The 17,968-nt window shown below is 37.0% G+C and overlaps 2 protein-coding genes across 21 annotated transcripts in view; one reads left to right on the forward strand and one right to left on the reverse strand.

Annotated features, from left to right (window-relative positions):
- Positions 1-17,968, forward strand: part of tnmd (tenomodulin) — a 344,370-nt gene that overhangs the window by 275,486 nt on the left and 50,916 nt on the right.
- Positions 1-17,968, reverse strand: part of LOC141377576 (uncharacterized) — a 79,356-nt gene that overhangs the window by 3,923 nt on the left and 57,465 nt on the right. The gene's annotated exons all lie outside the window — the stretch shown is intronic.

The following is a 17,968-nucleotide window of genomic DNA, read 5'->3' on the forward strand; positions in this document are numbered from 1 at the left end:
TTATTAGAAATGAGTTATTTAAACTATGATGTTTAGAAATGTGTTGAGAAAATCTTTTCTCCGTTAAACAGAAATTTGGGAAAAAAATAAACGAGGGCTAATAATTCAGGGGGCTAATAATTCTGACTTCAAACTGTATATTATGTCAAAACAAACTTTCCTTTCAGATGCAATTAATCATGTTTAAAGTTTGCCCAGCACCAGTATTTATGCAAAAAACAGTAAGGTCAACTCCCTTGCTATTGTTTATCATTTTTAGCAAGACTTTTAAAAAGCAAAATTACACCAAAAAGTTTACATCTTCATAGGCTTTTTTTCTAAGTAATATCTTAACATAAAAAGGATTTTTATAAAATGTAATTCATTTTTATCAGTGTTTCCTAATTTCATATCAGCCATCCAAAAAACATAATCTAAACCAACAGTACAGTACATTATAGCTAGCAATAGGCTATATGCACACAGACTTTTAATTACGGCCAATTATAAAATTGCCACATTTAGGGTCTGATTTCTTTAAAAACCAGTAATCTTTTCAACTTGTTAGATATACGATATGAAGTGAGTCTCAGACCGGACATGAAGCACTGCATTAAATTCAATTTTCCCTCTCTATTTCTTTAAAATATAACAGTTTATTTTATCCCAGTATTTCAATGGAGTGCTTTCATCTCATTTTACACTTGAACAACTAAAGAAATGCTTAAATCTCATTAATTCATTAATTTTCTTGTCGGCTTAGTCACTTTATTAATCCGGGGTCGCCACTGCGGAATGAACCGCCAACTTATTCAGCACATTTTTACGCAGCGGATGCCCTTCCAGTCGCAACCCATCTCTGGGAAACATCCACACACACACACACACAACGGACAATTTAGCCTACCCAATTCACCAGTACTGCATGTCTTAGGACTGTGAGGGAAACCGGAGCAGCCAGAGGAAACCCACGCAAGCGCAGGAAGAACATGCAAACTCCACACAGAAGCTGAGCCAAGGTTTGAACCAGCAACCCATGGACCTTCTTGCTGTGAGGCGACAGCACTACCTACAGCGCCACTGTCGCCATGCTTAAATCCATTTAACTGAATGTATTGTAATTACATTACTACATCAATGCTCAAAGGAACCTTATGAAATTAAAAATAGTCACATTAAGGGCCATAAAACCCCTTTGTTTTGGTTCAAGTCTACCTCAGAATTAAAAAAAAATGTTTTATGACGGGCGTGGAGCGTTGCGAGCAGAAAGAGGAGTGGGCGTGGCCAGCAGAGCAGCGGAAAAAGAGATTTTATAGTTTACTAAGTTAAAATGCATAGAAATAAACATCAAGTAATTTAATGTCCTGCTACATATGTTAATCATAATTTCATATAAACATAACCATTATGTTTGTTATAACATAATAAAGATAATCGTGTTTAAACACTATAAATGAAGAGGACTTCATTTATATAGTAGGATAGTAGTGCAGCAGGTCTCTTCCCCTGTCTATTTCAACTATTAACCCGGCCGGTAATCTGGAGGATTTTAAACATAGGCGAACACAGCAGCACGGATATAGGCGATGTGTCTGAACGGTAACAAACTAAACTGATAAAAGACTAAGGCCCAATCCCAATTCTATTTTTGTACTCCTACCCTTACTGTATTCTGGGAATTTTTCTTACCCTTTGGTTTTGAGTGTGGTCCTGAATAATTTGTGTTTGAAGGGGTATCTACCCCTTGTCCTTAGCTCTACGCCTTCATGCTAAAGAGAATTGGGACACCCCTACCCCTTCTCGGGAACACGCAAAATGAGGGGTAGGGGTAAGGGGAAGGGCTAAGGGGTAGAATTGGAATTGGGCCAAAGTCAGCCATTCTCCAATTCTCTTACAGCTCCCTCAACAAAAATGCTTGCTGCAAACCAACAGCTTTGCTGTATCGGCCCTGACAGAATCGCAGGGAAAAACATGCAACAAACCCCGTGGATCATGGAAACAAAAACATACGACCCTTCATGAACGGCTAAATACTGCTTGCCATGCGCGGATGCGGTCTCACCCAGTCACTGGGTCTCACAGCTTGGCAGGTCTGCTTTGCCTTCGGAAAGCACGTGCTCTCATAAATAATTAAGAAGCCAGGTCTTCTCATAGAATAAGAAAACTCAGCTATGAAAAATAATGAGAATCTTACGTACACTCTACTAGCAGTTTTGCGCTACGTCACCGATTTTAATCCTGCCCCAAAAATTATTTTAAAACTGGAAAATAAAATTAGCTGACAAAATCTCAAAATTATCAAGTCTTCTCCACATTTAAAGCTAACAGGAGCTAATGTTGTTTTAACTGATGCTCAACACACACAAATCTGTTAACATTTCAAAAAAGTACTCCAGTTTATCATGGGCTAAAAACACTAGCTGTGCATCAATTATACTGTTTGACATAACCTTTCAGGTTTAACCATAGTACATTTAACTGCATTGTAAGAAAGCTCTTCTTTTAATAGATTTATTTTACAAACACCCATAGTATTCAGTGAATATTTTACTTCAGCATTTAAATAAACTAACACTTTCTATAATGTGTAATGGGTTCTATTAATTCACACAATTATGCCACTGAAATTATAACATGCTTCTAATTTCACATGTTCTGAATCAGAGAAAAGGAATGAGAAGGAAAAAACATATATAATTGCATGATGTCACTGGTCATTGGTTGCTCTGGCAACAGCCGGACTGCCAGCAGCTCTATAGTGAAATCATATTAGCATCAGGAAATATCCAATAATATTTATACAGACGAATAAAGATTCGAGATGAACACAATTACAATCATATCTGAAAACTACACACACATATAATATCCACCACCTTAATATAGATATCAAGTATTCAGAAAATCAGAGAACAGACGTCAGCTCTCCTTTTTCTGGCACAATTTAGATTCTGATTGAGCTTTCACATATCGTTTCAGTTCTACATAGGGTGCCAAAAACTAGTCCTGCCACACAGCTCTCTCACAAGAGGACGAGATTTCATCAGATTAACTTTTCTGAAACCGCTCTTAACACCACCCAGATCCGCAGAATGTGCCTCATTATCTCAACCGGATTAAGGGTTAAATCTGTCAGGGTTAAATTTGCAGTCATTGAGATGTGACCAGTACTTGAAGTGAATTTCCCATTCTGATATTAGACCCATTTCAGAATCAGATCTATATAACAAGCCTAAAAATGGAGCCATCAATGTGATAGGGTGAACCGGTTGTTGTCTCGTAGCTCCAATGTGCCACTTATCAGAGGATGTTTCTCAGCCTACACTAGCAGCTGTGCTTGTGTAAGTCAGTGTTAATAGCCCTTTAGGGGGGATCCTGCTTGATTTGGTGATAAAATATTAAACACGAAGATGATTGGCATTTCCTAGTGGGAGCTGAATGATTTCCAGTGACAGAGGCAATGCATGCACAGTATTGACCTGCGTACTTGTTGGGGGCTCCCTGGCATTGGTAAAAAGCGTGTCTTTCAAATGGAAGACATGAAAATTATAGCATAAGAAAATGTTCATTACGCTGGAAAATAATGGAATTTTCATGCCCCACTCAAAGCATGACATTCACATGTTACCCAGAAAAACAAAACGGACATCATCAAAGATGACAATGGACTCGGTGTGTAAATAAAACATCACACAGTCGGCCTTTTCACTTGACATAGCAGCAATCTCACCAGCAGACACCTTGAAATTGATCGGTGCATAATTTATCTCTTGTGTATGAGGCGATCTGCCACAGTTTTTAAATGAAACAGAAAACAAGAAGCGACTGTCTATCACATAACAATGAACTACTTGTTTAATGTTTTAAAGAAAGAAGAATGTTCAGCTTATTTCAACAACACGGTCACACTGGCAAAGGTTTAACAAAAGGATTTTTGATTTCCTCAACAATAATGGCAACAGCAAAAAATGTGCATCGCTATGATAAACAAATTTAATTAAAGTGCACCTCTTATGCTATTTTCGCTCCAAATTTTCTAATTATGCTTTTGAGGTCTTATGCAAACAGTCAACTCAATAGTCAAACTTTCAATTTCTCATAATATACATTTCAATCAACAAATTGTCTCGAGTGATTTGTTCTTTCTAAATCCCTCCTTTAAAAGTGGCTACTCTACTCTGATTGGTCCACTTGTCCATTTATACACTGTAGGACTGTAAACAAATATTTTTTTTCTTTTTTGAAAATGGATTCATGATGTACTTTCCTGTTTAAAACATTTTGTTAATTTTGTCATAATGCTACTTTAAATTTGCACTTTTTTTCTTATAATTACCTAAAATAATAATAGTCAAAAGCCATTGTAGTCTAATTAAAGACAAACCAAGCAAAACATAGTTTTATTAAAATAAATATTCATCAGAAGTCAAAAATGATGGCCTGATCTCAGAAACTAGGACTATTATTTCAGACATTACACAGGCATGATTTCTCATGTATAGTTCAATGCAAAATTCACAGTCCTCCTTTAAAAATTTAATCCTTTTTCAAACATTTCCCAAACGATGCTTAACAGAGCAAGACAAGTATTTTCATAGTGTTTTATTTTAGTTTGACTAGAATAAAAGACGTTTAAAAAATATGATAAATAGTATTAGCCCCTTTGATTCTTTTTCCCTCTGTTGTCCAATGACTTGCTTATTAACCTAATCTGTTAGCCAGCACTCACTTTCTGGGAATTTACACCTAACTTACTTAAAATAGTAACAGTTCTTGGCCCCAGTGAGCTACAAACATAATTAGGCATCATTGGAAAGAAGACACTTTGAGCTTTACTATGGTCTTCATGCAAAAAATAAATAAATAAATAATGAAATAATGAAATAAATTATACATTATGAAGTAATGAGAAAGAAAAATTGTGTTTAATATTTGTTTTTCCATATACACAACCAGGAAAACATTATTGTAATGACCTACACTATAAAACCCAAAAAGTAAAGGTAACTCAAACATTTGGGGAAACCAATTGCAACAAACCATTTAAGTTCAAAAACTAATCCTAATGAGTGCTGTGAACTTAATCTGTTTGAGTAAATGAAGCAATTTGAGCAAAGTAAAACCCAATAAAGAAAGATAACTCAAACCAACTGAGTACTGCAAAACCAATACGGCAACTCAAACTGTTTGAGGAAACTGACTGCTACAAACCATTTGAGTTAAAAAAATATATATATCTACAGTATATGAGTACTGTGAACTTACTCCATTTAAGCTGAAGTAACGAGGTAATAAACTCATTACCTTCAACACAGAGTTCAAAACTCTTTTCAAATGAGTAGAATTAACTTTCAGTCAATTTTAAGTTAACTACACTGAATTCATTTGATAAAGTTGACGGTTGGGTTTTACAGTGTAGACAAAATAGACATTGAAAGCCAAGTGTCTCATGAGTTTGTATTTTAAATTTGATAAAGATAGCTTGCAAAACCAGATTTCTGCTAAAATTTGATAGTATACTTAAGCCTGGGTTAGCTTGAATACTAGTATCAACTAGTAAAACATTATGTAGTTATTATGGAAAAGACAACATAAATTAGTTATTATGTTTAAAAATGTGTTTAAAAAATCTTCTCTTCATTAAACCACAATTCACTGGAGGGCTTAATTTAACTGTTGGTCCTGAGAGGATAAAAATGTTGGTAAATGAAAGTTATATTATGTACACTATTTATAACATATCATTACTTTTCCACTAGCTCATACATATTACACTACAGACATAAGCTCCAGTGATAACTGCCAAAAAATCATTTATTCTGAGGTGTTTATCCCTTTAAATTGTTGTACAGTTTGTTCACATCACTTTGTTATTTTTTCAAAAAAGTAATAAATAATATTATTTTTTTTCATTTTCATTCGGCTTAGTACTTTTATTCATCAGGGGTCACCACAGCGGAATGAACCGCCAACTCATCCAGCATATGTTTTACACAGCAGATGCCCTTCCAGCTGCAACCCAGTACTGGGAAATATTAAATAATATATATATTATGTTTCATAAATGCTAAAAGAGATTTTACATTTGTTAAAAAAAAAAAATCCACAGTTTTGATGCTTTGCCAACTAAATGAAAGCCCATTAACAAGGAATGCATGTTTGTGCTTAAATTGCACTGGGATTAAATATTAATGGGTTTCAAGTGAGGTTTATTTTTATAGCGCTTTACAACATACAGATCATGTCAATGCAACAATGGAGATAGCTCTTGTTTTTTTTTTTTTGCCTAAAATAAATATATGAAAGCATATTTTCACAGTATATGAAATATATGAAAATGCAGTTTGCATTAACACAGATAAAACAATTAAAAATAAAGATTTACAAGAGTTTATTTCAAATACTGGTTTATAGAGCAAACAGGTTTACCATTTACTGTGCTTTAATGTTTTTGTAGAGTACAACAAATCAAAAGTTATGCACATTCACAGAAAACAGACATTCGTTTATTCATTTTCCTTAGGCTTAATCTCTAGTTGAGAGGTCACCACAGCGGAATGAACCACCCCAACCCAGTATTGGGAAACACCCATACACACTTATTCAAACTCACATACAGCTAATTTAGTTTATTCAATTCACCTATAGCGCATGTCTTTGGATTGTGGGGGAAACCGAAGCACCCGGAGGAAACCCACGCCAACACTGGAAAAACATGCAAACTCCACACAGAAATGCTAACTGGCCCAGCCAAGACTCGAACTAGCAACCTTCTTGCGGTGAGGCGACAGAGCAGAAGATACAAAATAAGAATACACAGATAATAACTCATACTGATACATGCATGTTTGCATCTTAAAGGTTCAAGACACCCTGGAGTACTTTTTTTACGTGAAACTGTACGCATGAAATTTCATCTTCCGGGTATAAAATAATTTTTAGAGCGGAATCAAATATGATGATGTATCGCAAATCTGCTAGTAGAGTGATGTTTCTCATTACTATTCAAAGCAGAGTTTTCTTATCCTATGAGAAGACCCTGTTTATTAGTTATTAGGGATATCACGATCCTCCAAATCCTCAATTTGATTACATTTTCGATTCTAAAGGCACGATTCGATTCGATTTTCGATTATGAATAATTAATTAATTAATGACCAATTAATTATTTGTAGCCTACCGTTTAAACTACCTGACCTGCATGGTCTTTGTTTTACCCATAAACAAATCATACAGTAAATGAATAAAGGCAAGATACACACATAATTACCACCTTTCAATCACTTTTTCTGCGGGACTCGTGAACAGGCAGTGATCTGTGTCATTATAATGGCGTCGGTAAAAAAGACGCACAACCAACAGGAACCAGCCAACAGTATCTGAGGTGTTCGCTAAAAGTACAAGTGAGTGAAAGATTGAAGCAGTCCTCTGACTGCCTGGACCTGCTGTCTCGAGCGCATGGCTGTGTGCGCGTCTGTGTCTATGTGGTCACATGATGTGCATTTTCAGAGGCAGAGAGGAAGGAGGGCTGCTCAGAAATGCCACACGCCACTGTAAATGTCAAATCGTTGTCGTTCTAAAATGCTATTTAAAAACAAAGACAGTGTAAACAGGGCCTGAGTGTGTACTTTTCGCGAGCGGATTTGCAACGGGGGCGGGCGTAGGATCGCGATGCCGGTGTTGTCTATCGGACTAACCGTACGTAATACGTACATAGCAGAGCTTGCAAAACTGTGTTTTTTTTGTCGACAACACGAACGTTGTCAACATAACTCACTGGGAATCCAAAATGCTTAAACACCGGCGACTTCATTGAAAGAGGAGAGGGTTTAAGTTCTGTCGACGGGTCTCCTGCTTCTGCGGTTTAACAAGCCTGTTTTTTTCCCGCTTGGCAAGCCAAGCTGACATGGGGGCGTGGCAGCATCGACGATTCTATTTTTTGATTCGATAATTGAAATTGAGCACAAATTTTGATTGATTTCGATTAAAAATCGAAATCGTGACACCCCTATTAGTTATTAATAAGAACATGTGCTTTCCAAGGCAAGGCAGACTTGCCAAACTGTGAGACCCAATGACTGGGTGAGACCGCATCCCTGCAGGGCACGGGTCATATGTGTTTGTTTTCATAATTTACGGGGTTTGTTGCATGTTTTTCCCTGCGATTTAGGGCCAATATAGCAAAGCTGTTAGTTTGCAGCAAGCTTTTTTGTCGGGAGAGCTGTAGAAGAATTGGAGGATGGCGGACTTTGTCTTTTTTAAGTTGAGTTTGCTACCATTCAGACACATGGCCTATATCTGTGCTGCTGTGTTCGCACGTTTAAGATCCTCCAGATTACCGGCAGGGCTAATGGTTGAAATAGACAGGGCAAGAGACCTGCTGCACTGCAAGCCACTGTGTCTGCATTCAGAACCGGGGATTGAAAAGGAGAAAAGTGCTATGTCTATATGAAATTTTGAATATCAAATGTAGCAGAACATTAAATTGCTTACTGTTTGCATTTCAACTTTGTAAACTATAAGATCATGGGTCTCCTTACGGTTTGCGTCTCATTTTTTGAGCCAGTTCTTCCGGCCGTGCCCACTTCTCCCTCTGCTCACGGAGCTCCACGCCCATCAAGAAGCATTTTTTGAAAACATTCTGAGGTAGACTTGAACCAAAAGAGGGGGGCTTCATGGCCCTTTAATAAACTATATAAGGAAGTCAAAATCTGAATAAGCACATTAGTGATTTAATTAAACATGTCAATCTTTTATCTCATTCAGCTTTCGGTGAAGATTAGATGTGCAGAACAGCAAAGATGAGGTACACTGAATAGCACCAATGACCTTGCAGATATTTTCCACAAGTTGCTGGAATGTGAAATGATTTTCATCAGCAGCGAGGAGCTCATTCATCTACTAATGACACAAGCAAAGTCTGTAAGAAGAGTAAACATGAGGTGTCGATCCGCTCATGCTTTACCTAGCTCTATAATTTTACCCTCTGCTTATAGAGGCATTGACGGCAGACGGCGAAATCAAGTCAATTTAGCTCTTGAAAGAAAGTAATTTAAAAACCCTCAGACAGTGGCGCTATTTGCAGTAAACACAGATGTATTTCGCACACCAAGGTTACGACTGAATGCGGCTCTCCAGAAAGCTCAGCTGAAAGTATTAGCTTATTTTCAATCAGCTCTGAAACTCTTCATCATTTAATAACTGGGCATGTCATTTACAGATTTCAATGGTGCGAAATGATGAAACATTAAAAAGATATCCGATTGCGCTGGGGAAGATGTGGGGAAAAAAATAGCTGCATGCATGTATAATACATTACATGTGCAATGTGAAAAGCAACATTCAAAGAGATCGCTGCTTCCTTATCCACTCCAAATCCTCAGTGAGTGGAAGACCTTGTGTTTTCATTTACACACCAAAGGTTAACACCATTTTGCCGCTGTTAACTTCAAAGTCGTTTCTGCATTGAGAACTTTTTACAGTTGACACAATTCTCCAAGCTGTGAACCTACTGCTCTGCACGATACCGGAAAAACTAGCTGCTGACGGATAAGCAAGCCAATAGCTGTTAAACACTGGAAGAGAACAAACATCTGATCTCCTCATACTTGAGTCTTCATAGTTATGCAGAAATGGCTTTGATGTAGTCAGTAAAGAAAATGAGAAATGCTGTTTTTAAAAATCAAACACAATAATGTTTTATAGGGGCGGCACGGTAGCTCAGTGGTTAGCACAGCTAGAAGGTTGCTGGTACTCCAGGGTGTCTTGAACCTTTAAGATACAAACATGCATGTATCAGTACGTGTAATTAAATGTGTATTCATATTTTGTGAAGAAATATTTTTCTGTAGCTTTTCAAGCATCTGTTTATGGTGGAAGGGCATCCACTGCGTAAAACATATGATGGAATAGCTGTCAGTTCATTCCGCTGTGGCGACCTGTGAATTAGAGGCCAAGCTGAAGAAAAATTAATGAATGAATAATGTTTTATATTTGATCATCAAGTGCACTCTAAAAAGCCAACCCCAAAGTTGGATATATATGGACAAACCCTACAGTTCAGTTTCAATTAAAATGTTCTTCAAAACTGATTCCAACAGTTAAATTTCACTGTAAAAAAAAAATGTTACTTAACAGTTTCCATATTTTTGTGATTAACAGATGTTGTCCATCTATTTATGGTCGTGAATTGCATTATGACTTGAGATCTGCTCTGTCGACTTTTGATGTTGAAAATTCCATAAAAATACTGGCAGTTTATTGCCAGGTTTTTACAACACAAACCCAGACAATATATAACTTCAGACTATAAAAAAAATGTCAATAATAAACAATACAAGTCACTTTTCCAAACTTTTGAACAACAAAACTCATGAGAATAGATGCAATTCAAAGCATAAACATAATGCCTTTCAAATTGCGTCCAAATATGTAAAATATTTTACAAAGTTGAAGGCAAAATCATTAGCTTTTTTCTTATTTTTCAAATATTTTCCTACAAAATTTCAACATTTTTTTTTTTCATTTTTAAGTATTTAATATTTTTCTATAACATACATTTGGCTGTACTAGTTTTGGACCGTTCTCATAAATTATTTTGTTAGATTAGCTCCAGATTTGGCTTCAGTACAGACTAATCTAATGTATATGCACAAATATAATATTGTATAGCTTCACATTAAAAATATGAATTTGAAAGATAGTTTTTTGAGGGGTGTATTTATATATGCTGAGCACTGTATATTGTTTACAAAGTGTTTACATGGTCAGAAAACAGCAAGTAATAAACAAGCACTTAGTTTGGGCTAGCTTTTGCAGCTGGACATTGCTTTACAATGCCCTTGATGGGTGAACATTAGCCAGTGGGGGAGTGTCTTTTGTCTCTCCAGGTGTAAATTATTCATGACCATTGTCACTCCCACGCATACAGCTGAGATTACCCAAAATAGTCTTTACACAATGTAAATCTTTGTAATGTTTTATTTGAATGAGCGAACAAAATTATTTGTACATAATTGTGAAGTAAACATTCTGGCCTACAAGATCTTGGATCTTACTTCAGCTACATTTTATTTCTCCAAAACCTACTAACCATGCATAATTATTATTTTTTTCTTAATAATGCAAGCACATATCCATATTTCTCACATATTATTGTAGCACATTTTGTGCTGAATACAAAAAAATACATGTTGGCCAATACTATGTAATAAGTAACTGAAATAAGCACAGATGTCAGGGCATGTCAAAAGATCTTAGGGGCCCCAAAATCACCTCAGACCCCTGAGGGTTAAATGTAGGGTTGCTATGCAAGATCTTCAAGGCAAATCCGCTGGCTACATTAGAATTTTAAGATTTTGTGCCTAATAGCATATTCTATTGCAGGCTTTGGGTTTTTATTCTGTTCACTATCCTAAGCACATGTACAGTACATTCACTGATTTAGTAGGAAAACTTGGCAAGATTTGATCCCTGTCCTTTTTATATAGATATATGTGCTGAGCTTGGCTTTAGAGACCAAAATAAACTGCTGCCCCTCCGTTCACCCAAGGCAAAAGCACAGAGACCAGAATGCTGTTTCTATGTGAGCGATACACGATGACTCCCATCACTGGGGCTTTGCAGCAGCAGTAATGCCTGAAAAACACTTTAAGAGCAGAGCGATTCCAAAGCTTCTCTGGTCTCATAGCTTGCCTCAGGTCTCCCTGTTTACCACGGTGCAGGACGGAGAGTCAGATAAGTAATATTCAGCTTTCAAGACAAGAGCTCCTATGAGATCTGCTTTGAATGAAATGAGACTTCATAATACATGCTATAAGGAAGGAAATGATGTTGTCCAAACACTTTCTTCCATTATCTACCCCTAAAAATGCTTCTGTTTCCAGTCCAGCTGTTGTGCTGGCTACAGATATTTTGCATTCACTGAGCACTTTTTTTTATACAAATGGGCTCAGGAAAAACCTGTAGTTTCTGGACCTTGAATGCTTTTAAATGAGAACAGCTCCTTAATAGTTGTGCTCAGCCAAGCTACATTTCTCTTCTCATTAGTGGGTAATGCCGTTAATCAAATTATCCCGTGCATCTGAAAGCTTGGAAACACAGAGCGTTAGTGCTCACAAGCTGTCTGAATGCCACTTAGCCACAAGAGTATTGAATGTCTTCAGTCAATTTAGTCGTTTTTAGTGAGTCTGAGTAACAATCGGGGTCATCGTGTCCTCTTCCCTTTGCAGGAGAGGTTGCTTCCTTTGAGTCTGCATGGCTCCAGTTCTTCAATGGGCATTTAGCTCCATATTTGCCATGCGAAATCTGTTTTACATTCACAAAGAAGTAGCAGAGAGTGCCAGCATTTTGAACAGCGTTTGATGAATATTTCATGCAGTATCCTGTACCCTATTATGACGGAAGATTGGCCTGCATTCTTACACCGCAAGGCCATTCAGAGGAACAATCAATTACAGGAATCATTGTGTGTTTTTCACACGAATAGCAGTCAGTCAAACCGCACAGAAAAAAAAAAAAAAAAAACAAGTAAAAAAGTGTGAGACTCCCCAGTATTCTTTGGAAAGGTCTTTTGTCACCTCTTGGAGATTTTATTTATAAACTCCACATCAGTTGTTTCCACCCTTCAGCACAGAGATATCAATCACGCTTGTGAGAGCAGAACCTGGGAGTGTTGCATCACCCAATGTCCTGAAAATGTTCTTTCGTCCTGTTGAAAGCCTTTAGTTATTTCCTGTGGGACAACTGTTGGAAGCATCAGAAACTTTTTTTCTGCGAAGAATAACAACATAACGAAACACATTCAAATATGCATGTTGACATTTTTCTACTTGTATTGACCCACATACAAATTTGATATATGGCAAAATATTTTAAAATGTTTTTAATAACGTGCAAGATATATTTACAAATAATGAAACAGGGGCTCTATATATTCATTCATTTTCCTTTGGCTTAGTCTCTATTTTAGAGGTTGCCACAGTAGAATGAACCACCAACTATTCCAGCATTTGTTTTACTCAGCGGATTCCCTTTCAGCTGCAACTTTCCAGCTTTCACTTTTACAACCATTTGAATGACAAATGTGTGTATATATACAGTATGTTCAAATGTTTTTGTTTTAATTTTAAGTCTATAAATGCCCATATATAAATATATTAAATATACACATTACCTGACAAAAGTCTTGTCATCGATCCCAGTTGTAAGAGCAACAAATAATAACTTGTGTCCCAATCATTACAAATACTATAGAAATATTGGAACATGAACCCAAGATTCTTACAAAAATCAGTCAAGTTTGGTGAATGAAAAATTATGGTTTGGGGTTCCATTCAGAATGGGGTGTGCGAGTGGATGGGAACATCAACAGCCTGAGATATCAAGATATTTGCGCTGCCCATTACATTACACACCACAGGAGAGGGCAAATACTTCAGCAGGATAGCACTCCTCATACTTCAGCCTCCACATCAAAGTTCCCTTAAAGCAAAGAAGATCAAAGGATTGGCCAGCCCAGTCACAAGACATGAACATTATTGAGCATGTCTGGTGTAAGATAAAGGAAAAGCCCTTGAAGATGAATCTAAAGAATCTTGATTAACTCTGGGAGTCCTACAAGAACACTTTCTTTGCCATTCCTGATGACTTTATTAATAAGTTATTTGAGTCATTGCAGAGATGTATGGATGCAGTCGTCAAAGCTCATGGGAGTCATACACAACATTAACTCTTTTGCACCATGACTTTATATTCTGTACTGTACATTATTTCTGTTAAGTGACAAGATAAAGTCAGACCTTACTGTCCTAATTAAATAATTAAAAATCAAGGCATGATCATATTTTATTTTGGTTCAATAAGCATATTCTAGAGGCCTTTGCCTTACAAATATATATATATATATATATATATATATATATATATATATATATATATATATATATATATATATATATATATATATATATATATATATAGTCAGCAAATTTTGTAATAATGTGAATATATTCCCATGTATATATTTATATTGTTCCAAAATATCACTACATGTCGAAATATCGAATATCACTTCTTAAGCCACCTATGTGGGATAACCCCACCAGAAGGCCTTTAAACCGCCCTTGCTTGTTGATTTTTGACAAATCATAAAAGCAAACAATAATTCAAAGAGTGACGCTCCAGTCCCTGAGCCCACCACTGTGTGCTGACTAGGGAGAAACCGCAATTGCTCCCAATGCTCTGCGTTTCCCCTCCCTCTTGAATATAGCTCTATTACCCGCACAGTAGCTCAGATCAAAGTGATTTATCGCCAGCGAGCGCTCAAGTTGTTTAAAATGGCTGGTGCGATTAGTCATGTATGCGTTGGCTCTGAAGAAAGGGACCAAGGTGCCCCAGCAAATTAAAAGCAGCTGCAGATACGAGTCAACCACAGCAAGGTGGTCATACGTGGCAAACGATAGAGACTCGCAGGGGATCCAGGAGGAGAAAGTGGGTCATTGCGCTCCCCTCATGGAGAGACCTGCGCCTGTGAAGGAATTCTCAGCGATCCTCTGGAGTATAAATATAGAGGAAAGAGCTTCCAGCTCTCAAACAATTGAGCTGCTAAAATTCCTTCTCTATAATTGCTTGCAATTACGCATTTAAAATTCCACCGAGAGTCCAGTTTTACCTATAAAGATGCATTTTTAGTTAAATGGACAATTTACAACGGCTTGATTATAGGATGCAAAGAATGACATGTGAGAAATTACATTTCTACCGTCTCAGAGAGTACACAGAGCTAAGAAATATGTTCGGTGTTATTGCATCACTCAACGTCCGCTAATGTGATTTGTACTGCGATGAGTGCCAGCCCATTCTCTATTGTTTATTATTTGTGGTGCACATTAAACATAGCTAGTTATAGACCAGCGGTGAGTCATACCCCTTCTGTTTTGCGTCCAAAATGTCCACAAGGGACCTCACTTCTATTTTTAATAGTTTACTGTGGCTTTCGGGTGCAGCGAAAGTTGATTTTAACTCTGCTGTTGACAGAGCTATAATAAGAACTGAAAGAGGCACAAAAGAGCCCTAAAAAACAAGATGCTCCTGGCCTCGGTTCCTTATGTAAACGACTGTAATTAAGCATGCCATAATAACAAGCTTGTGTATTTGCTCGGCATGTGTTCTAAAATCTCATCTGAGGTAGCCATTATTTTCAGATGTGCCTTTGATGCTGAGCCTTTTATTTTAATGAAGGAGATGTTTTGTGGGTTAGTGATCTTTGTAGCTAGGCTACAAAGATATTGAGACCTCTCAGTTTAAACAGATGCAGACTGACTTTCTTGAAGGGATAGTTCACACAAAATTGAAACTAGCTATTAATTTTTTTTTTCCATCATTAAGGGATAGTAGTTCTGAAAAGTATATTTGAATATTATTTACTCACACTTAAATGAGTCAAACACATTTATTAGACTTTTCATTGTCAAGATGTTTTCAAGAAAGGGAAAAATCTGTAACTATTGACTTCCTGTAACCACGGGGAGTGACACTGACAACAGAAGTTTGGATTCAACTGCAAGTTTATTCGAAGTCAGGCAAGCAATGGTCAATATGGGTGCAAACAGTTGTTTAGAGGCAGTCCAGAATCGTAATCAGAAAACAGGCGAGAGGTCAGAAGGCAGGTGGCTAAACAGGAGAACTGGATAAACAAGGCTAAGATCAAAACATGGGAAAACAAGACTAGGAGAACACATTGTAATGTCACTAACAATAAACAAGACTCAGCCATATAGGGTTTCAAAGTGAGCTGTATATATGTGTGTGTAATCAGTACATGAGCAGCATCAGCTGTGTGTATGCAATCAGTCAGGATCTGGAACCGGTTGTGTGTGTGAAGCATGACTGGTTATGTAGTCCATTTATAAGCAGATTTCTAGTTTGTATGATTGAGAATGTTTTTCAGCGACCTCTGGTGGTTAGAGGTCGCCGGTGATTGTGACACTTCCATAGTAGGGAAAACAATACGGAAAAGTAACAGGTTTCCTGCTTTCTTAAAAATATTGTATTTTGTGTAAGAGGGAAGTCAAACAGGTTTGGTACAAATGAAGAGTGAATATAAGATGACAAAATTGTTTATTTTGGTGAGAACTATGATTTTAGGGGCCATCCAAGATTTAGGTAACTTTTTTCCCTTTAGTAGAACATTCATTAATTTTCCCTCAGCTTAGTCTCTATTTCAGTGGTCACCATTGAAGAGTGAACTGCCAACTATTACAACATATGTTTAACACAGCAGATGCCCTTCCAGCCACAAATCAGTACTGGTAAACACCCATACACCCTCACGTGCACATTCATACACTACGGCTAATTTAGATTATCCATGTCTTTGGACTGCGGGGGAAACCAGAGCACCCAGAGAACATGCAAACTCCACACAGAAATGCCAACTGACCAAGCCGGGGCTCGAACCAGTGACCTTCTTGCTGTGAGGTAACAGTGCTAACCACTGAGCCACCGTGCTACCCTATAGTAGAACATTGAAAAGGAATTTTAACTGTGGTTCTTGATGATTTATATAATACAATTGATTTCCATTTACTAAAGTAGCCACTTTTTAAAAAACGAGACATTTTAGGAGATAAACGTTAATGATTTTACAGTTTTCTTTTTAATTTATAAGAGCTGTGATTTATTTAACTGTGCTAGAAACAGTGAAACCATAGGAAATTTTTGAAATTTGTCAAAAAAAAAAATTAAATATAATTAAAATAAATAAAATATGACACTATATAATAACAGCCATTTTTGTAAGATTTTTATTGAATTTTAAATGATGCCAATACTAATTATATTAATTTTTGTCATTTATGAGAGTAAAAATTCAACATCACGTCAACAACCCATATTTATATTTAATTTTAGGTGAAAAAGTAAGTATATATTTTTCTAACAGATTTAAAATGAACACAGCTGCAAGTGTCACAGCAGCCACCACAGCAGCACCGCCACATTTACAACTTCCTTATTTCCTTTGGTTTCTTTTGCCATTAGGAAAATTAAAGACACCCTTCATTCGATCGACAGCTTGGCTTTCATCTCATAGAAAAGACGAAGAGACACTAGTGTATGAGCTCTAATGAAAGCTGGATTCTTTAAAAAAATGAGCCACCCTAAAGAAGAAAAAGAAAAAGAAACCTCAGGGTATATTGCTGTAAAATGAAGATCCCCTCAGGAAATAACTTCTCCAGATCAGTTGGAGACAGCGGTGCAGATGGCATTCACATGTGCTCAATGCATGTCAAAAGCCACCGTGTGAGCTACTGTGTAGTTATTATTCCAGGAATTAAATGATATTCTCATTTCAACGTGCGCTAAAGATAACAATTCGCCTATTGATGGGCTCTTCATTACTGCCCTGATCTGGTCTGACTCCATTTTATCTGCCCTGAATGGCGCAGATAACAGCAGGTTCATTTCCATCACAGGTTCATCTCTATGAAATGCAAATGGTTTTCCTGTTCCATTTATTTCTCCCTTCAAAAGCCTCAGATATCAGGTATTAGGCGCAGACCACTTGCTATGTTTGTGTTTGGTGCGAGGACAAAGGCAAATATGATTTTTTTTCTCCCCGCTGTTCTGAGACAAAGGAATTATGGCAGCAGACACCAGTGACAAGGCTTGTCAGGCTGTATGACCATTACAGTTTAGATAAATGCGAAGAGAATGCTTTCAGGGCTGCCAGATGCATTTAGTACAGCATCTGGAGATGTCCGATGAAGACAAGCAGTTGCTTTCCTAACAGTTTGACTGCCTGAAAATGGGGGAAATTATGGTCACTGTGTGATACGATGACATTTATTCCTCCAACTGTTTGGGGCTTTGCAACATCCACTTTCTTTGTCAAGTTATAGTTCATCTATAGTGATAGATTACCCTCAGTGGTGTAAAGTAACAAATTACAAACATTCAAATTACTGTAATTAGCTAGTTCTTGTCAGGA

Source organism: Danio rerio, chromosome 14 (assembly GCF_052040795.2).
Source record: "Danio rerio strain M-AB ecotype USA chromosome 14, GRCz13ab, whole genome shotgun sequence".
Classification (NCBI taxonomy): Eukaryota; Metazoa; Chordata; class Actinopteri; order Cypriniformes; family Danionidae; genus Danio; species Danio rerio.